The sequence below is a fragment of the Meles meles genome, chromosome 3 (assembly GCF_922984935.1).
Source record: "Meles meles chromosome 3, mMelMel3.1 paternal haplotype, whole genome shotgun sequence".
NCBI lineage: Eukaryota > Metazoa > Chordata > Mammalia > Carnivora > Mustelidae > Meles > Meles meles.
In genome coordinates this window covers 150,464,098-150,484,742 of record NC_060068.1, presented here as the reverse complement: position 1 = coordinate 150,484,742, position 20,645 = coordinate 150,464,098, and the positions used below count along the sequence as shown (strand labels likewise).

The following is a 20,645-nucleotide window of genomic DNA, read 5'->3' as shown; positions in this document are numbered from 1 at the left end:
TGTTGTAGAGTGGCAAATGACTTGGCTGAATTCGGTTCTAATGTTTTGTGGAAGGTAGAACTTATAAGTGATGAAAATGGATATAACTGAGAAGATTTCTAAGCCAAATCTTGAAGATGCTGCCTCCTTTCTCTTTGCTGTTTATATTAAAATGTGAGAGAAGAGAGGAAATTTGAGAAAGGAATTTTTATGCAAAATGGAAGCAGAACTTTCCTGTACATTCTTAAGGGTCTCAGGGTAATTCTCTTGAATGTCCAGATGTTGGACAAATCTTAGGAAGGGAATAGACCAGCTCCATAATTTGAGAAGCAGCAGGACAGGGTCTATGATACTTTCAGGAGATGAGTACGTGCTCCACTTTGTTATTACAACTGGTCCATATCCCATGCTCCTTGAATCCCTTCAGGGGTGGGTACTTTAGGAAAGACAGTCTTTTTCCATTTGAAACTTCGCCTTGTCCCATCTGGAATTCTCTGAACTCTCTGATCCTTGTCTTTGTCATAGCACAGGCAGTTCAGAGTGCTGAGAGTAGGGCCGTGTACTAGAAACTATGTTGGGAAGCAGGAGTGCATCATGAAGTCTCCAGGAATGGTAAACGGATTAAGGGCTGAACAGAGAGCTGGGCAGGGATGGGGGAAAGACCCCTGTGGAAGGTCCGGCAGATCCCTGCAATCACTAGCACTCCTGAGGGGCTGACCCAGACACTGAAGTCAGGTAACATCATTGGGAGTAGAGGTATGCATCTGTGGGGAGCTCCCCAAATTCTTCCTGACCTAGGTTTCCTCAAGAGATGTTTTTTTTTGGTTGGCCAGCAGAATACGGGTGTCTAATACAAATAGGTGTGCATGAAAGGATCATCAACCAATTTTCCTTTCCAAGAAGACTTACTCTCTAACCCAACTGGCAGGAAATGGTATCTTTAGTTGTGATGCCAAAACCTATCACCCTGAGCCCTGGGAAACTGCTGTGCTGAGGAGCATGGGTGGAGAGGGGAGAGAAAGAGTCTGCTCTGTATCCTACTGGCAGTGACTCAGGTGACGCCCCCCACTGTGTGAATCAGTGCTGGTGGCTAGTGTGGCCCACCTATCTACCACTATCCACTAAGTAACAGATTTTGCTACTGTGAACTCAAAGGTTTTGAGTTTAATGGTTGTGTGCTCAATTTTTCTTTTTATTTATTTATTTATTTATTTATTTTATTATTATTATTTTTTATATAATGTTAGTCACCATACAGTACTTCTTTAGTTTTTGGTGTAGTGTTTCATGATTCATTGTTTGTGTATAATACCTAGTGCTCATTGCAATACATGCCCTCCTTAATACCCATCACTGGGCTAACCCATCCCCCTAACCCCCACCCCTCTGAAACCCTCAGTTTGTTTCCCCTGAATCCATAGTCTCTCATGGTCATCTCCCCCTCTGATTTCTTCCCTTCATTTTACCCTTCCTTCTCATAGCATCCTCCGTCCGATTCCTTATGTTCCACAAATAAGGAAACCATATAATTGTCTTTCTCTGCTTGACTTATTTCACTGTGCTCATTTTTTCTTGACAATTTCTCTTGACAAACCCTTAGCATGATAGCATAGTGACTACACAGGTTGCTCTTGTTGTAAATTGAAAATAAATAGAAGTTTCTATCTCCCCGCCCTCTGAAAAATGAAACTGGAATCTGAAGAATATAATTACTGCTACCACCTTAGGTACTTCCGCCTTGATGCATGCTGAGACACCAGCACTTTTATTGACCACTGTTTTTGCACCATCAGTGCACAAATTTCAACATAGTTAAAAAGGTAAATGAACTTTTAGTATTATCCTGAAAAGAGTTTTGACCTAAATGGGTCCCGGAGAATCCCAAAGGTGTGTAGGACCACCCTCTCTGAACTGCTACACCAGAATGACAATTAAAACTAAATAGACACAACTGTAACACACTGTTTAAAATGAAGCATTCAAAGTAAATAGCAGACCATGTTTTTTTATAAAGTAAATAGAAAATTATACCAGACTCAGAGCTTTTTAACTTCTGTGAAGTCCTGAAAATACACACAGATACAAAATTTGTGTACGGGCTCCTTGAAATGATCTGTGGATCCCAGGTCATTACTCTTCATAATTTTTGTTGTCTCTCTCAATGCCATCTGGGCTTATACACTCTGCCTCTGCCTAAAATTAAAAATCCCAGTGTTTCACAAATTCTGTTAAAAACATTTACAATTTCTTTCGTTGAATCAGTTTCACCCAAGGCGGTTCAGATTCCTTTTGTGTTCTCTCAAATTTTCTCCCCTCCTTACTTAGCAATGATGCTGCTGTCTTTCTTTGCTGTCATAATTATTGAAGAGTAATTCCCCACTGCCACAAATAATTGCAATATCTGTTGTTGACATTAACACTAATCCCTAAATTTATTTCTTTCAGTCACTTACATTTCATCTCAATACCTAAATCCACTCCACCAGTGTTAGAGCCAACAAATAGTAACTACATTTAGCCTCAGGAATAATTGTGAATTTAGCAATCACTTTTCTAAAAGAAGTCAGTAATGACATGAGGCACAAGCATGTGCTTTAAAAAAGGATCCCAGAAAGTACATGTATGAAAGTTAATGGCTATGCATCATGCCAATAAGTAGTATATTCTTTAAAATAAAGTTAATATTTATAAATATTAGGCAACTATTTGGATTCTGTCTATAATGCTATGTTTGCTTCTCTACTGCCTTAAAGCAAAAAACATTTTAAGAAAGAAAACAGGGGTGCCTGGGTGACTGAGGCAGTTAACCATTTGCCTTTGTCTCAGGTTGTAATTCCAGTGTCCTGGCATAGAGTTCCACATTGGGCTCCCAGCTCAGTGGGGAGTCTGCTTCTCCCTTTGCCCACTCCCCACCCCCGGCTCGTGCGCTCTCTCTCACAAGAATAAATAAATAAAATCTTAAAAAAAAAAAAAAGGAAAAGAAAAGAAAACAATAGAATGTACTTGCCTTTTTATTTTCTAGAAGTCTGGTGTTATAAAGCAATTTAATAAGAATTTTTTAGACACCTACTAGACCCAATATCTATGCTAGGCTTCATGCAGAATGAGTGAGAGATGATTCCTGCCATTGAGGTGTATACAACTTGGAAAAGGAGAAATATATGTGTAAAATAAAGTAGATAACTTGGAATATGATAAATTCTAATAAAAATGCAAAATTCATACAAAGAGTAAGATTAATTCTGTTTGGTGCGTCACTAAAAGATTCATGGAGAAAATGGAATTTGAACAGGTTCTTGAAAATTGAATAAAATCAAAGATGATAGAGATAAGGAGGAAATTCTAGGTGAAAGTAATGGATATAGGGAAAGTGTTGGGTGTTTCGGGAATGAAGAGTCCTTCAGGTGAGGGCTTTGGGTAAGGAAAAAATCAGAGAGGGCGAGGGAGTGTTCTTGAGGGGAAGCCTTCCTCATCTGGCCTTGCCTTACCTTTTCAGCCTTATCTCCTATTGTGCTTCTCCTTGCTCTCTCACTTTGGCTATGTGGGTCAGGTCCTTGAACTCAAAATGCACTCCTGTCAATATAGCCTTCGCCCGGGCTCTTCCTTTGCTGTGTGGCTTTGCCACGATAAATCCTACCCAGTGTGCAGATCTTAGCTCACTTCCTATCCTTAAGAAAGTCTTTCCTGATTAATCTGACTGGGTCGAATCCCTATTTTATATTCTTTGATGTCATGCTGTCATTCTCCTTTATAATACTTCACACTGAAAATGCAGTTTTATAAATATGTGTGGTATTTTCATTAATGCTTGTCTTTTGCCAGACTAAGAGTTCCAAGAAGTAGGAATGGTGACCACTTGTGTTTATCCTTTTATCTCAAGGTCATAACGCAGTACCTGGCACATGGCAAACACAATGAATACTTATTGAATGAAAGATGACTGAAGGTAGAAATGAATTAATGGTGCACAAAAAGAAGGAAGTTAACCACAGTGAAACAGTTTGGCTGCTCCTACCAAAATGATACGAATATAAAAAACAATTTTAAAAAATTGCTTTTGAGTTGTGAATTCAACTGTTTTTCAAGTGTTTACAACTGGTTTCCAGTGTTCCCTTGAAAAACTTGTATTTTGCAATTTTGAAATCTTGCTATGATGCAAGGAATTTTGATTAATGGGTACCCTTGGGGGATAAAACTCTCTGGCATAATTTTAAAGTTTCACTTATTTTGAAGGAAGTTTAGAATCTCCTGATTTACAAGAAAACACAGGTCAAGTCTTTCCCACCTACTGCAAAAGAGCACAGGGCAGGCACACCATGGAGGCTGAATATTTTTCAGCTGGAAAAAAATGTAGGCAAAAAACGAGGTCCTTTGTCCACAAAATCACTTCTTGTTCTGCCCTGTAAATGAGTTATTTAAGTGGTGACAAGGTGAATAATCACAAAGCTTAGTTCATTTCTTATCAGAGAAAAAATGACAACTTTGAAAAATGAACAGAATATTTGGTGTTTCAATAATGAAAGTTTCATTTGACCAAATTTCCCATAGATTTTGGAACATCCAGTGATAGGGGAATTATTTCTAAGAAGAACAGAATTTGTTGTAGCCTTCTTTTATTAATATCAATTGTACCAGAAGAATCCATTGCATATCCCCAGACTAGCCAATTCCTCTCTTTCTATTCATTCTCTCTGTATCTCCAGACTTTTAACCCAGCACACCCATACCACAGGCCTCAGGCTTATCTAACAACCCACAGTAAACATGCTGCCTAGCTCAGGGATTTCCTAGAATTTGCAAATGTGTTGTAATATATGCCAAGCATGGCCAATAGGTTCTTGAAAATACTCCCTCCCTTCCTTTTGTCTTCCTATATGAGCCCCTCAGCAACTCTTAATTCTTGACCTGCTTGATTTTCTACCAGTTCCATTTTGTCATCATCAGATTGGGTAACATGGCCTCTCAGCTGTGTGCTCCCTGCCGCTCATAGTGAAGTGTAGAACTGCACGGAGCCCAAGCCTGGAGACCAGGCTTGTACAACCAGAAAGGTATTTATTGCTCCAACCCAGTATTCCAGTTTACCTGTGTAATCCAAGACCTAGAAAAATATGATTAAAAGTGTCCTGGTTGGTCTATGCCAGGCCACTTAAAAGGAGAAGAGGAACAGAAAGGCAACTCCAGTCCTTAAGAGCCAAGAATGGAAGACAAACAGCTGGAAACACCTAAGGGCTGCTCATCCACAATTTAAGGAAATGAAGCATTTTGAAAATGTGTATCAAAATAACTCTATTTACTCATTTAATACACTTGGGTCCCACCCATTCATTTAGAGACTTAAATCAGTAACATTGCAATATGGTAATAAATATGGCTTACTGAGAGAAAAGATCCTGATTCTCTGAGGGTGAGGGGTAGGTATATATATATTTTGAAAAAACTTCTCAGGAGATCTGGATACCGTCCCTACTTAAATACTAGACTTGAATAAACAAGAGATATTGAGTATAAATGTAAGGTTTAACTGGTCTTATCCATCTGCCTGTGGAAAATAGCCTGGAATGTGTTTCCCAATGAGAGAAAATGAAGATCTGTTTCATTTGCTTTGCTCTGTAAGGAACAAGGAATAAAGGAGCAAAAGTAGGCTTATTACTGGGATCCCCTGAGTGGAGTCAGGCGTTGAAAGTATAAAGTTCTAGGTCCATATATTTCTCTTACGTGAGGGGATGGAATTGAGGGGGTAAGTGGGAGGCAAAAGAATGTTTCATATTGTAATCCTAGTTTATAATACCTTCTGGAGAGCAACAGTAAAGACCATTTCAGCAGTTTGGGTAGGACAGGGGCTTTCTTTTGGCAGCAGGGATTCTGTAGCCATTACTCACAATAACAACATTATAGTAACAGAGCATTTGGTTTTTCCCATGGCCATTGCTTGTCCACAAATCTTTGGGAAGCTAAAGTGGAAGGCACAGCTTCTATATGAGGGAAGCTGTTACCAAGAAGCAAGATTCTACGCTGGGCACCAGGGAACTGATTCACTGAAGTTGTGCAGTTTTTGCAAATTTTCCCAAACAATTTTGTTTTCTTGTATTCATCTTGGTAGAAAAGAGTATCTGCTGATAAAATTTGAGAAGGTAAGGGTTACTCCCACAAAACCTTCCTGGTTTGTAATGGAAGCCAGTGTCAAATGAAACTTTCCACACATACAATATTTATTAGGAAAAATTTATTAACAAATCAGGTGCTAACAGTTAATAAATCTATTCTGTAAGCTTGACGGAGTTCTTTTGCTCTGCCCTTTAAGATGCTCAAGCATACCTGGTACCAGAGGTTTATTTGAAACAGATGCCCCCCTAGCGGGCAATGAGGCAGACAGATATCCCAGTACTACCTCCATATACTCCCTTCCTCCTTTCTTCCTTCCAGTCACTGTGATATCCTCAGGGGCTGTCCTCATTCCCAGTAATTTCACCTTGTTTCTGCTCTCTGTTTGGAAATATGTGGAGACAAATATATGATTAAATCACTAGTAAAACAAGTTCAGAAAATGAACACTTTCTTAGTTTCAAGAACATGTGAAAATGCTTTTGATAAAAATCATAAGAAAAAGAATAAGAAAAATTTTACCAACAGTATGATGTCAACTACATGAAAGAAAGATCACATGACAAAAAGACTGGAAGGAGTAAAAGCCTGAGGTTAACAATGTGAACACTGGTTTTCTTGGGGGTGCTAGGATGACATCTGATTTTCCCCTGTGTTGTTTTTTTTTTTTATATTTTTCCTGAAATTTGGAATTCCTTCATTTTAAAGTATTTTTAGTATTCTGATAATCAGTAAAAAAAAAAAAAATTATCCAAAAGACTAAGATCAATGCACTGAACACCGGTTGAAATACCATAGTTTGGAATTTAGAGTTTACTTTAATGATATTCATACTACATAATAGTAAAAACTATAGCAAAAGAAATTAACATTAATAATCCTTTTTCTTAAAAAACATTTATGTAGTGCTCACTTCAGCAGCACATATACTAAAAACATTTATGTGCTAAAAAAAATTTATGTAGATTTCTAAGGTATTCTTAACAAGTGAATAAGAGGAATTTGCAATGCTGATTTTTACAAGTAGCTAAGGATTTCAAGAGACTTCACTGGTTTTCACCATGACTGGTACTTCTCATAGTTGTCTAAACCCTTCTTACTGTGGATATTACATTCTGGAAAATGAATATATTCATTTCACCAGCTCCCCACAGCCTCTCACAAGCTTCCTATACTTGGTATTCTACCTCACTCTCTTTCCCATACCATTTCTACCTCTCTGGAGGTCCAGGGTCCTTAGGAAATTGCAGTATCTTAGGCTCTTAAAAATGGAGTTGTCTTCAAGTTTTGAGCTGTTTGAAGAGCTAAGTACAGTCTTAGGGCACAAGAGGACCTTATCCTGTTGGGTAGTCAGGCGATAGGATATTGTTGATCATCAGATCTCACTAAATGGAATCAAGAGATTCAAGGGTCACTGCACAAAGATAGAGTAGTCTCTGGGTTTTGTTTTGCATCTATTTAGCTTCTGTCTCTGGAGACTACTGGTAGCTTCTTGGGGGTTGAAGATTTCTTCTCTCTACTTGATGTCTCCCCTCTCCCAGGAAACCATTTTTATCTAGACAAGGAGCAAGAATATTCTGTCTGTACATATGCATCAGAATATTTCTGGTCAACACCTAAACCCGTGGCTTTTTAAACTTAAGACATAGAATTTGTCATCTTTGTGTTCTTAGTTATTTGGCGATCCCTTTTCCCCAACATCAGCAAATGAAGGCTAAATAGAAAGAACATATGCTGATGAATTCCTCATTGTTTTGACTTATTAGAAATTGCATAATGCACTGAGCTGGTGTCCACTTTCTTTATAGACTCATGTACTTCCATCTCTTACCCAATTATGCTGGACCATTTGCAGTTCCAGGAGTGTGCTGACTATGCTATGTCCTATATGCTATTCATTCTTGCTCTTCTCTTTATCAAAATGATCTCCCTTTTTCTCATCTTGCAAACTTCTTCAAAATCCAGTTCTAATGTCCCCTCTCAGAAACCTTCTCTTCATCTTCATGCCATCCTCTGGGCTTCCAGAGTAAGAGGAAGCAAATTCACATGGTCCTTGATACCCCAGGTTGTTGGCTTAGCAAGTTTGAGTAACTCACTTAAAGAATAGGCTGATCCAGGAACCAATCTCTATAGGCTCCTCCTTGATAACAAGGCATTTTCATATAGAATATTCCTTTCTTATGTTGTCACCTAGAAAACCCTGACCTTTCTTTATGAATATGAGAAATGTTCAGGGGCACAGTCTTGCTGTTGCTGGCTTAGGTACACCACTCCGTGACAAAACAAGAACCCAGAGGATTATATGATTCTACTATCTCTCTGCTAGCAAGTTTGTCACCAATAAACTCTATTTTATATTTTGACCACATGGTAACTGTAGCATATGTGTTTAGGTGCCCATTGTGCCTGGGTCTGTGAAAACCTTGCACATTATAGTAATCAATTTATTTGTTTGTATCCCTGACTAGACTGTAAATTTCTTGGGGCAATTTAATGCCTTATTTGATTTGGTATCCCTAGAATCTAGCACAATTCTTACACATAATAGGTGCTCAAGAAGAGATTAGTGAGTATTTCCTTTTATTCATTAAGCCCCACATACATGCCTGTCATTTACTGAGCCAAAGATTACCCAGTGTGTTTGTTGAATATCATTCTTGAACGAAGAATGCTAATCCTTAATACGGGGGATTAAAGCCCTGTATGCGGGTAATAAGGGATGACATGAAATCAAAGTGGAAAGTTTAGAGATCTCTCTAATTACATAGTTAATAATTATTCCTCATATTTTTTATGTCCAAGAGGCACTTAACTTTAAAATTAATTACATGGTCCTGGTCCAACCAAAATGATCTCTACAATGACTCATGAACTGTTCATCATTCTTGTTTATGAGCTCCAAGAAGAATTTTACGGTTTTATTTGAGCCAATAATTATGTGCATGTGTACTTGTTTTCCATTATTCCAGACAGAGACTTCTAAAAGTAAAATAGTTTTAGCTGAGATAAACGTTAAGGTAATTTGTGTCTACACAACTTGGCATAACTCGACATTTGTGTCAGAGTGAGTATAATACTATCTAGGAAAACGTTTAAATGGTCTTTATTTAATTGATTGCAGGATTTCTTCTTTTGATGTTTCATTCTAATGCTACATCAGATGTAATTTCCTATGTAGTAACATTGTTAGTGCTGAAAAGAATTCTCCTGCGGTATCCACATATATTTTTGAATATTGGAAGAAATTAATATGCAGACCTTCTAAAAATCAGAGCTCTCCAAATTACTATTACATGCTTTGGAGACGGGCATAGAGAAGTAAGTTATATGCAGAGATGTCAAGCACATCTGCTTGGTTGAATCTTACGAATATAAAATTAACATACGTGGTAGGAGACAGTGGGAGAAGAATAATGTTAAGAAGAGAGAACAACTTAAAGAGCTTTGTGGCAAGACTTTATGTCATTATTTAAATCATTAACCGCCTTAAGTATGATATGCATATCATTGTCTTCAATTCATGGGTAAGGAAATTGATGCTAAACATTACCCAGCTAACATGTGGCAGGGCAGGGATGTAAAGCTAAGCTGGTGATTGTTCTTCCACCTTGTAAAACTTTTCACTTATGCCAATAAGTAACCTGGAACATGGCTTTTGAAGTTAGGTCGTTCTGGATTCATTTCTCTTCTCTGCTATTTACTAGCTGCAAAATTGGTTAAATTGCTTAGCCTCAGCTTCCCTGTCTATAAAATAAGAATAATACTCATCTCACAACATTGTTGTAAGGCGTACAAGGGGTAGTATGATTCAAATCTAAACTGCATCACTTGGTGGTAATAGGTCATGGAGAAATCTTTTAACTTCTCATAGCCTGTTTCTCCATTTGTAGGAGATGGAGAATAATACTCCCTACTTCTCAAGGTTATTGTGAAGAATAAGCGAGATAATCCAGGTGAAGTACTAAGCACATAGTAAGTGCTTGATAATTATTAGTGAACATCCTCTTCATTATAGTGCTCAATACATTGTAGTTATTGAATCTAGCCATTCTTAAGATAGAATGAAAAATAAATGGTTGAATAAATAAATTGTTTGGTAGCAGAGCTCTAATGGGGGCCCTAACTGGTACTAAGAAGTTTATATTTATTTATTTTTAAGATTTTATTTATTGATGTAACAGAGAGAGAGAGATCACAAGTAGGCAGAGAGGCAGGCAGAGAGAGAGGGGGACACAGGCTCCCTGCTGAGCAGAGAGCCCGATGTGGGGCTCGATCCCAGGACCCTGTGATCATGACCTGAGCCGAAGGCAGAGGCTTTAACCCACTGAGCCACCCAGGCACCTCAAGAAGTTTATATTTATTTCTTCTTTTATTTGTGTGCTATTTATAAAAGGCAGGGTTATATTTTAAATGAAATACGCTAGCTGGAATGCTCTTTTCTGTATATAAATTTCTTACCATTATTTGTATATGAGGAACTGCTGAACTGTTGAACTGAAATGATAGGTCTAGCTTACAGAGGATCACAGAGATAACCCATGGAAGTATGGAGGGCACAGCTAAGAGCTCAATAGCTATTTATTGGCAGGCAATATCAGAACCTCTGTTTTTGCTCCACGCTGATCAAATCCTACACTGGAACATACTGGATTTCAATTACACATCAGAAATTTCATCTTTTGTTCTGATATAATTCCATTGATAATAGGGCTTCCAAATTTTCAGTTGAATGGAATGAGTTATCATAAATTGGATTGTGACTATAATACTTGTGATTTTCAAAAAAGTTCACCTTCATCTTGTGTTCTGAGCTAATTAGTGTTCTGCAATCAATTTCTTGTTGCTTAAGCCTAAGCAATAAGGCAGAATGGAAATTAGTGTTGGCAAACCAGAACCTTTACCTATGCAGGTATCCTCTCTTCTATCCAATATTCTCAAATAAAACAAGACAAAACTAAACAAAAATCCAAGAATTGCTTTAAATAATATGTTCTCTTGAACAAAGGAAGATGAATGATTTTTGCAAAGCAGTCAAAATTCAACAGTGAGGCTAGACAGGCATAGCACTCTAGTACCTAGATACAAACACAAGAGAAAGCCCAAGATTGTAGCTTATTCAAAGTGTCTGCGACAGGTATGTACTAAAAAAGGCTTTAGCACAAGTGTTGCACTTTATCAGGAAGCCAAAATGAAGAGAGAGAATAAAGGCACAGAAATTTCAGCACCTGATGGAAGGTAAAGAACTATGGGCTGAGAGTCAGTGGTATTGAGGTATAGAATCACCTCCTTTAAGAACTATGTCACTTTGAGCAAGTTGCTTAACCTTTCTGAGCCTCAGTTACCTTTTGGTTCAACATAGTGGTTGGATTAAGTGATTTCCAAGACCCTTTGAGCTATAAATCTCCATAATCTAGAAAGAAACAGGTGTAGTGTGTGGAAAATAGAGATACAGAAGCAGGTATTTCTATATTATTTCCACAAATATTCCACAAATATTAATCATATATCTGCATAAGTCTTGTGCACACAAATTTTAAATTTCTCCTTAATTTGAATTTTGAGAATTGGGCTAAGAAGAATTGGGGACAAGGAATGCTGTTTTTGCATCACCCATAAAAACTCACCCCTTAAACATATACATCTTAATTAGCACAAAGTTTTCCCCCATTTTTCTACCACTGCCCTTTGAGAAGAAAAATCTTTGCTAAAATTTGGAGCACAAAATTTGAAGGTTAACAACTGTTGAAATGTTGGTGGTTCACACTGGGTGATGATAACGCAGCATAGCATCAATATAGCTTTCAATGAATTTATTTGATTGAGAAAACATTGCACTTACTATATCATCCCTGCTTATTTCCAGACTTGGGAATAGATATAATTTTAGAGACTTTCACTCTTTCATCTGCCTGAGGTTTGAATTTGTACCATAGCATCCCTATCAAAAGGTTAGCCAACTTATGCTCAGATATCTATGGTGGAGAGTTCTCTTAGGAGGCTTTTGCATCACTGAATCGAATTATTTCTCCCCATAGTTTCTACATGTTAATACATATTGAATTCTTTGAAATCACAAAGCATAAGAACACTAACACTTTCACTGCTAGTCTTTCATGCATTAGTTTTTATTTTTTTAATTTAATTTAATTTTATTGTTTTTCGGTGTTTCAAAATGCATTGTTTATGCACCAGACCCAGTGCTCCATGCAATACATGCCCTCCACAATACCCAGCACCAGGCTCACCCTCCTCTCACTCCCCCTCCAAAACCCTCAGTTTGTCTTGCAGAGTCCACAGTCTCTCATGGTTTTTCTCCGCCTCCAATTTTCCCCAACTCACTTCTTCTCTCCATCTCCCAATGTCCTCTGTGCTATTCCTTATGCTCCACAAGTAAGTGAAACCATATGATAATGGACTCTCTCTGCTTGATTTATTTCACTCAGCATAATTTCTTCCAGTCCCATCCATGTTGATACAAAAGTTGGGTATTCATGCTTTCTGATGGAGGCATAATACTCCATTGTATAAATGGACCATATCTTCTTTATCCATTTGTCCATTGAAGGGCATCTTGGTTCTTTCCACAGTTTGTCGATTGTGGCCATTGCTGCTATGAACATTGGGGTACATATGTCCCCTCTTTCACTACGTCTGTATCTTTGGAAAAAATACCCAGTAGTGCAATGCAGGGTCACAGGGAAGCTCTATTTTTAATTTCTTAAGGAATCTCCACACTGTTTTCCAAAGTGGCTGCACCAACTTGTATTCCCACCAACAGTGTAAGAGGGTTCCCCTTTCTCCACATCTTCTCCAACACTTGTTGTTTACTGTCTTGTTGATTTTGGCCATTCTATCTGGTGTAAGGTTGTATCTCAATGTGATTTTGATTTGAATCTCCCTGATGGCTAATGCTGATGAACATTTTTCATGTGTCTGTTAGCCATTTGTATGTTTTCTTTGGAGAAGTGTCTGTTCATGTCTTCTACCCATTTTTGACATGACAGTTCATGAATTAGTTTTGATTATTTTAAAATCCTAGTCCCTTTTTTCTGAAAGTAGTTGAATTTGAATCCAGAGCTGAATTCAAACTTCCCACATGTGGCCTTTAGAAAACAAAAAACTTCCTCATCTGACGTTATTAAAATAGTCTAATACTTTGTTAAGCTTTCAAAGTGTACTCATTAAGCTCACTTTCATCTATAATGAAAGTATTTAAAAATTTTTAGCCTTCACTTCTTTATCTTGTAGTTATGAGATGCCTTTTTTGACTCAAATGAAAATTTTACATGATCTCTTTACATTTATTTTAATACATATGATTCACTTTAAAAAAATTTATTGAGAGAGAAAGAGAGAGAGAGCAGGGTAGGAAGGACAGATAAAGAGGGAGAGAGAGAATTTCAAGCAGACTCCCCACTAAGCATGGAGCCTGACATGGAGCTGTATCTTGACCCTGAGATCATGACCTGAGCCAAAGTCAAGAGTCCAACACTTACTAACGGAACCAATCAGGTGCCCCTTGGTTTGCTTTTTTAAAAATAATAATTCATGGAGTGCCTGGGTGGCTCAGTTGGTTAAGCATCCGACTTTTGATTTCAGCTCAGATCATGACATTAGAGTCATGAGATGGAGACCCACACTGGGCTCTCTGCTGAGCATGGAGCCTGCTTAAGAGTCTCTCTTTCCGGGGCACCTGGATGGCTCAGTGGGTTAAAGCCTCTGCCTTCGGCTCAGGTCATGACACCAGGGTCCTGGGATCTAGCCCCGCATCTGGCTCTCTGCTCAGCGGGGAGCCTGCTTCCTTCTCTTTCTCTGCCTGCCTCTCTGCCTACTTGTGATCTCTGTCTGTCAAATAAATAAATAAAATCTTAAAATAAATAAAATCTTTTAAAAAAAGAGTCTCTCTTTCCCTTTGCCACTGTCCCTCCCCCTCCTGTATGCTCTCTCTCAAAAAAATACCACATATGAAAAATACATGTATGTGACACATATAAAGAAAAACAGCATAAAAAAACACCCCAAAAAACAGCTAACAAATTACCTAAAATTTCAGTACACTGAAATAACTATGATATTTGCTGAACATGATTCCAAATATATCTCTATGTATATGTGCAGTTGGGTAAGTGGACAGATACATATATTCAGAAAAAAACAAATTAAAATATGATCCTACTATGCATATTATTTTAATTATTTTTTTACTTTTTATTTGAATATAGTTGACACACAATGTTCCATTAGTTTCAGGTGTACAGTATAGTGATTCAACTTCTCTATACATTATGTATGCTCATTATAAATGTAGCTATCATCTGTCACCATATAACATTATTACAGTATCACTGACTATATTCCCTAAGCCTTGATTTTTATTTCAGTGACTTACTCATTCCATAACTGGGAGCCTATATCTCTAAATCTCCTTCACCCATTTTACTCATTCCTCCATTCCCTTCCCTCTGGCAGCTATCAGTTTGTTTTGATTCTGCTTTTTTTTATTTTTTTGTTTATTCATTTGTTTTGTTTTTTAGATTTTACATCTAAATGAAATCATGTGATATTTTTCTTCCTCAGCCTGACTTGTTGCACTTAGCATAATACTCTCTAGGTCCATCCAGGTTATTGCAAATGGCAGGGTCTCATCCTTTTTATAGCTGAATAAAATTCCATTGTATATGTCTGCCCTCTGCATATTCTTTAAAAATTAACAGTATAAAAGTATTTTTATTAATAAATAAAATCTTTAAGAAAAAATTTTTAAAAAGGGATGCCTGGGTAGCTCAGTGGGTTAAAGCCTCTGTCTTCAGCTCAGGTCATGATCACAGGGTTCTGGGATCAAGCCCCCTGTCAGCCTCTCTGCTCAGCAGGGAGCCTGCTTCACCCACCCCTGCCTTCCTCTCTGCCTACTTGTGATCTCTGTCTGACAAATAAATAAATAAAATATTTTTAAAAAATTTAAAAGTATTTTTATTGAACTTTAAAAAGGAAAATAATTAAAATTAAAGTTAATTGTACACTTCAAATAAGTGTTTCTTTATACAAGATACTTTTTCTAAAATTAAAAGGAAATGAAAACATAGATGGAAGCCATATGAATTTTTAGTACATGTTTCAATTTTAGATAGAATCTATTAAATTAATAACTTATTATGTGAAAATGCAAAATTAAGGATCAGGAAAAAGAACAGTGTTTGCAAAGGAATTGGGGTTCTAAAAAAAGGAAAGAAGTATAAATAGAAAGAACACAGGATTTTTAGGGCAATGAAACTATTATATATGATACTGTAATGGTAGTTCAATCATTTGTTCAAGCCCAGAGAATGTTCACCCAGGTGTGAACCTTAATGTAAACTATGAACTTTAGTTAATAATAATCTATCAGTCTTGACTCATAAATTGCAACAAATGGACCACAGTAATAGAAGATGTTAAAAATAGGGGAAACTGTGGTTAGGGGGAGAGGTATATGCAAACACTATGTACTTTCTGCTCAACTTTTCTGTAAACCTAAAATTACTCTTTCTAAAAAGATCATTAATTAAAAACAAAAACTAACAAAGTGAAATAAGTCTGAGATTTCACTCACACGGGGAATTTAAGAAACAAAACAAATGAAAAGGGAAAAAGCGACAAACCAACAAAATGATTCTTAAATACAGAAAACAAACTGGTGGATGGGGGATGGGTGAAACCGATAAAGGGGATTAAGAGTACACGTATCTTTTTTTTTTTTTTTAAAGATTTTATTTATTTGACAGAGATCTCAAGCAGGCAGAGAGGCAGGCAAAGAGAGCAGAGAGCCCGATGGGGGGCTTGATCCCAGGACCCTGAGATCATGACCTGAGCCTAAGGCAGAGGCTTTAACCCACTGAGCCACCCAGGTACCCCAAGAGTATACTTATCTTGATGAAAATTGAGCAATATATAGAATTGTTGAGTCATTATATTGTATACCTGAAACTAACATAACACTGTATGTTAATTATACTTTAACAAAAAAAAAATACAACAAAATTTTAAGGGTCAACAGAGATAAAATACAAAAAAAGTTAATAAAAAATAGATGTAAAGTATTTTTAAAATAAAAAAAGATTATATATCCTCCAACTTACTATTAGGTATCTTCTCTTTAGTTCCAAATTGTTATAGCTTATTTTTGTAAGTTTAAAAAGTCTATAACATTTACATTTTATTCTTCAACCACTAATATATTATGCATAGTTTTTATGTTTAAATGAATTCAGTGCTCACTCTCAGTCCTTTCTCCATATATTCTAAAATTATTTTTTTTAATTTTAAATTATCCTTTAGTTGGTCAAATTTTATTTTCAAAAAGAATTTACAGGTTTAAGTTTTCTTGATATCTTTTATATCAGAGAATAAAGGTTCTCTGCTCAAAAACTTGGCTGGAAACAAAATTCTGGGGTCATTTTTTTCCCAAAGAATTTGGAGACAAGTATCCTTTGTCTTTGAGAATTGAGTATCACTAGAGAGAAAACTGAGCCAGCCTGATTCTTCCCACTTGAAGCTGACTTATCCTTTTTGAAGTTTAGTAATTGGAATATGTCTTGATGTCAAACTTTCTGCTAAAATTAACCATGACATTCAATAATCAGGATGTGTTTTAGTGCCCAAATTTCTGTTTCAGTTTTTTCCTGGCATGTAATGTAAAGAAAAACTTAGCTCCTCATTTCAAGAAAAATTGAAATGAATTATATACTTCAGCTCTACATATATTTCCTTTTATATTGATTGAAGCTTCTACTTTGAAGTTATTATTTTTATATTAGGTAATTTCATAGCCTGTGAAAATCGTTGGAACTCCTGAGTCTGTTTTTCAACACTCTCTATCCCTCCAGATTTGATTTTCCTTATCCTCAAATTAGATGATCATACTTTCTATATCTTCTCCAAGTCTTAATAGACATTGGCTAGGACAGAACCCTGTTGCAAGCTTAGATATTTTTATTTTTTAAAAAATGATTCAATTGGGTGAATTGTATTTTAAGAGAACCATATTACTCCAACTTTTGTTTATGCACAGTATTATAATGATAGATTTTGTCAAGTATCCATCAAGTGCATTTCTTTGCTCTTCAAATAATCTTCTTAAAATAAGATTTCATTGTTTTGAAACTGTAGTAATCTCTAATTTCACTTCTAGGTCCTTACAAACTATTTCTTCATTGATGTTTCCTAAAAGCTTATTTGAGATTGACATCACATCCACTAGTTAATATTTTAAAGAAATTGTATCTTAGTCTTTTTGATAACCTAAAGATATTTCTCTTTTGAGCTTCTAATAATTTTTGCATTCTCTATGATTCTCAAAGTTCACCAGCAGAGGTTAACAGTCTCACAATTGTATTCTCCATTTTCTCTTGAAAACAGTGAGCTTGGGCCAGGAAATGAAGACTCACTTTTATTAACTATGTCATAAAAGTAAGAAAGGAAGATCCATATTTTAAATCTGCCTCTGAAATACAGTTTATCTTTCTATCCCCTAATTGTCTGATACTTGTTGTCTCCCCCATAAACTGTAAACTCTTTGAGGACAGAGGAAGTTTTTCATTCTTTGTAGTATTCTCAGTGTTCAGCACAGCGCCTGACCCATCACAAATACTCAATAAACAATTATTGATGGAATGAATTACTAAAGTTGTTTGGGAACACAAAAAGTAGGCCTTTGTGGATTGGGCTAACTACTGACCAACCATCACAGCATTGTTTCTCTAAATGAATAATTTTCTCAGTTCTAACCAACTAATTTTCAGAATATGGCTTATTTATCTTCTAAATATTCTCTCAAATTTGTCTGGGGCATTTTCACAGAGGAAATTCTGTTATTTCATAATCTTCATTTGCATCTAGGGACAGACCAGCAGTATACAAACAAAACATATGAATAAGCGACAGGATAAGAAATGATAAGAATCAAGAAAATTATTGGGCATTATATGGTGAAAGATCATTCTACTTGCATGGAGCTCTATGCTGACTTTGAAGACAAACCAAAACATAAAACCGGGTTAGTAAATAGACTCATTGCACCATCAAACTTCTTTAGATAAAGAGTGGATTGTGTGTGACTTTTCAACTTTCAGTGTTACATGTTCATAACATTTAATCTTGACATTATTAATCTTCACAATGTTAAAAACAATCTCCTGTATATTGCCCAGGAGTGCCTTCTGGTGAAAACAAATTGCAAGATGGTTCTAAAGGGACAAAGCCATGGAAACCACAACCATGTCTTCTTGCACTGTTGATTTCAGCCATTTGGAATGAAATTTCAGTTGAACCACAATTTGTCTAGAAACAGATTGGCTTGTTGCAGATTACTCTTCTCTCTGGTTTCTAAGAACAAGGCTTATACAGAAATCTTCATTGTCTGTATCTTCTCCAAGGGTATTCATACAATTCACAAGTTCTAAAGTTCTATCTCAACGGTCATGAGAGGAGAAAATAAACCACAGAAAATTAAGATCAACTTCCCAATTTATAATAGCCTTAACTGGAAGATGTTGCTGATGGGTGATTCAATAAAAAAGCAGCAAGACTTAACTTTTCATTCTTATTCAAATGCTCATTCATCTCCCAGTAGCAAATGAAAAATAAACTTCATACCCAACCTCAGACCATAACTCCTTGCACTAAAATAAACAGTTTTTCTGATTATAAACCCAAATATCTTCTGTAAACGATCTGCTGTGACAATTGATAATTATTTTGGAGTCTTAAGAATCCAGTGAAAAAGGGATGGGGTGCCTGGATGGCTCAGTGGGTTAGAGCCTCTGCCTTCGGCTCCAGTCATGATCCCAGCGTCCTGGGATCAAGCCTGGCATCAGGCTCTCTTCTCAGTGGGGAGTCTGCTTCCCCCTCTCTCTCTGCCTGCCTCTCTGCCTACTTGTGATCTCTATCTGATAAATAAATAAAATCTTAAAAAAATAAAAAAAGAATCCAGTGTAAAAGGGAATCTTGCAGCCAACCATGGCAGCCTTCATTATCCCCTATGGGCCTATTTCTAGCCCTGAGAAATCAGAAGCCACCTATGGAACCCAGTGAATGGGATGGAATTATTTGAAAATAGAGCTACAAGGAAAATTAATCAGGGTGATGACACAAGAGCTCTGTGTAGAGTGTTATATTACTTGGAAGTGCTGAGAGCTCTAGACAAGTTGTTGAAAGAGAATGTCCACAGGTTCTGCCAAAACCCTATGGGGGAAAACAAAAAAAGACAGTTAAGAATACCTTTAACTATTGTTATTATTGCTATTTTTGTGTTCTGGGGAGGGAAAAAAACAAAAAGCCAAACTCAGTGGCAAAGTTGGTGAGTGGTAAAATATTTTTAAAGAAATGAAGATTTTTTTTTTTAAAGATTTTATTTATTTGAGCAAGAGAGAGAGCAAGAGAAGAGGGAGGGTCAGAAAGAGAAGCAGACTCCCTGCCGAGCAGGGAGCCTGATGCGGGACTCATTCCAGGGACTCCAGAATCATGACCTGAGCCAAAGGCAGTCGCTTAACCAACTGAGCCACCCAGAAACCTCAATAGTTGTTTTTTTCAGAGCACTTAATTTCATAGCTGCCCACCTTGCTGGTGCAAGCAGATGAAGGCCATTTACCATTCCCACGTGAAGGCACCGTGAATTTCTTTAAGTATGTGCGTTGTTCTTCTTCGTCGACTCCACAAGCCATCTTTTTCCATCAATGGGAACTTCCCCTGTCTGAATGATCACAACATTGCCTAAACATGAGGCCTAAAAAAATAAAGACAGCCTAAAGCATGAGATGGGACTATAGCTATAGAAGGTGTTATCACCGCTGATCCTTACATATTTTAAAACATTACAGTGAAAGTGTTATAAGCCTGATCTTCCATGAATTTGCCTTGGATTAGTTATAATTAAATCAAGTTCTTAAATTTGGGAGATGACTTAATTCATTCTTTTTTTTTTTTTTTTAAAGATCCTATCCATTTATTTGACAGAGAGAGATCACAAGTAGGCAGAGAGGCAAGCAGAGAGAGTGAGAAGGAAGCAGGCTCCCCGCCAAGCAGAGAGCCCGACGCGGGACTCGATCCCAGGACCCTGAGATCACGACCCGAGCCGAAGGCAGTGGCCCAAACCACTGAGCCACCCAGGCGCCCCGACTTAATTCATTCTTAATTCAGTCTTAATTCAAACTGGTACATGATGCAGGATTGCATACTTAATGCTGAAAAGCTGTCCCATTTCTGTTTAAATGCTGTCTTGTTTCTGTTCAAACTTCTGTCTGTGCCGAGAAATCTTTCGATTGTTATCTTTTGTTATCTTTTGATTGTTAACATTTTTCTTCACATTGAGCCAAAATTTATTTTTATAAGCAAAACATTGTTCCAGATATTTTAGAGATAGCTCTTCGGTTCCCCTCAACACCATGAGGTAGATAATAAAATTACCATCTTATTCAGGCACAGAGTGGTTAAGTAACTCACCAGAGCATACACAGCTAGTAAGGGGCAGAGTTGGGATTCAAAACAGGGTGGCTTAGCCCCAGAGGTTATGCTCCTAAGCACAGTGCATG

At 37.0% G+C, this 20,645-nt stretch overlaps 1 pseudogene; it reads left to right on the top strand.

Annotated features, from left to right (window-relative positions):
- Nucleotides 1-629: 629 nt before the first annotated feature.
- Nucleotides 630-20,645, top strand: part of LOC123939291 — a 68,150-nt pseudogene continuing 48,134 nt past the window's right edge.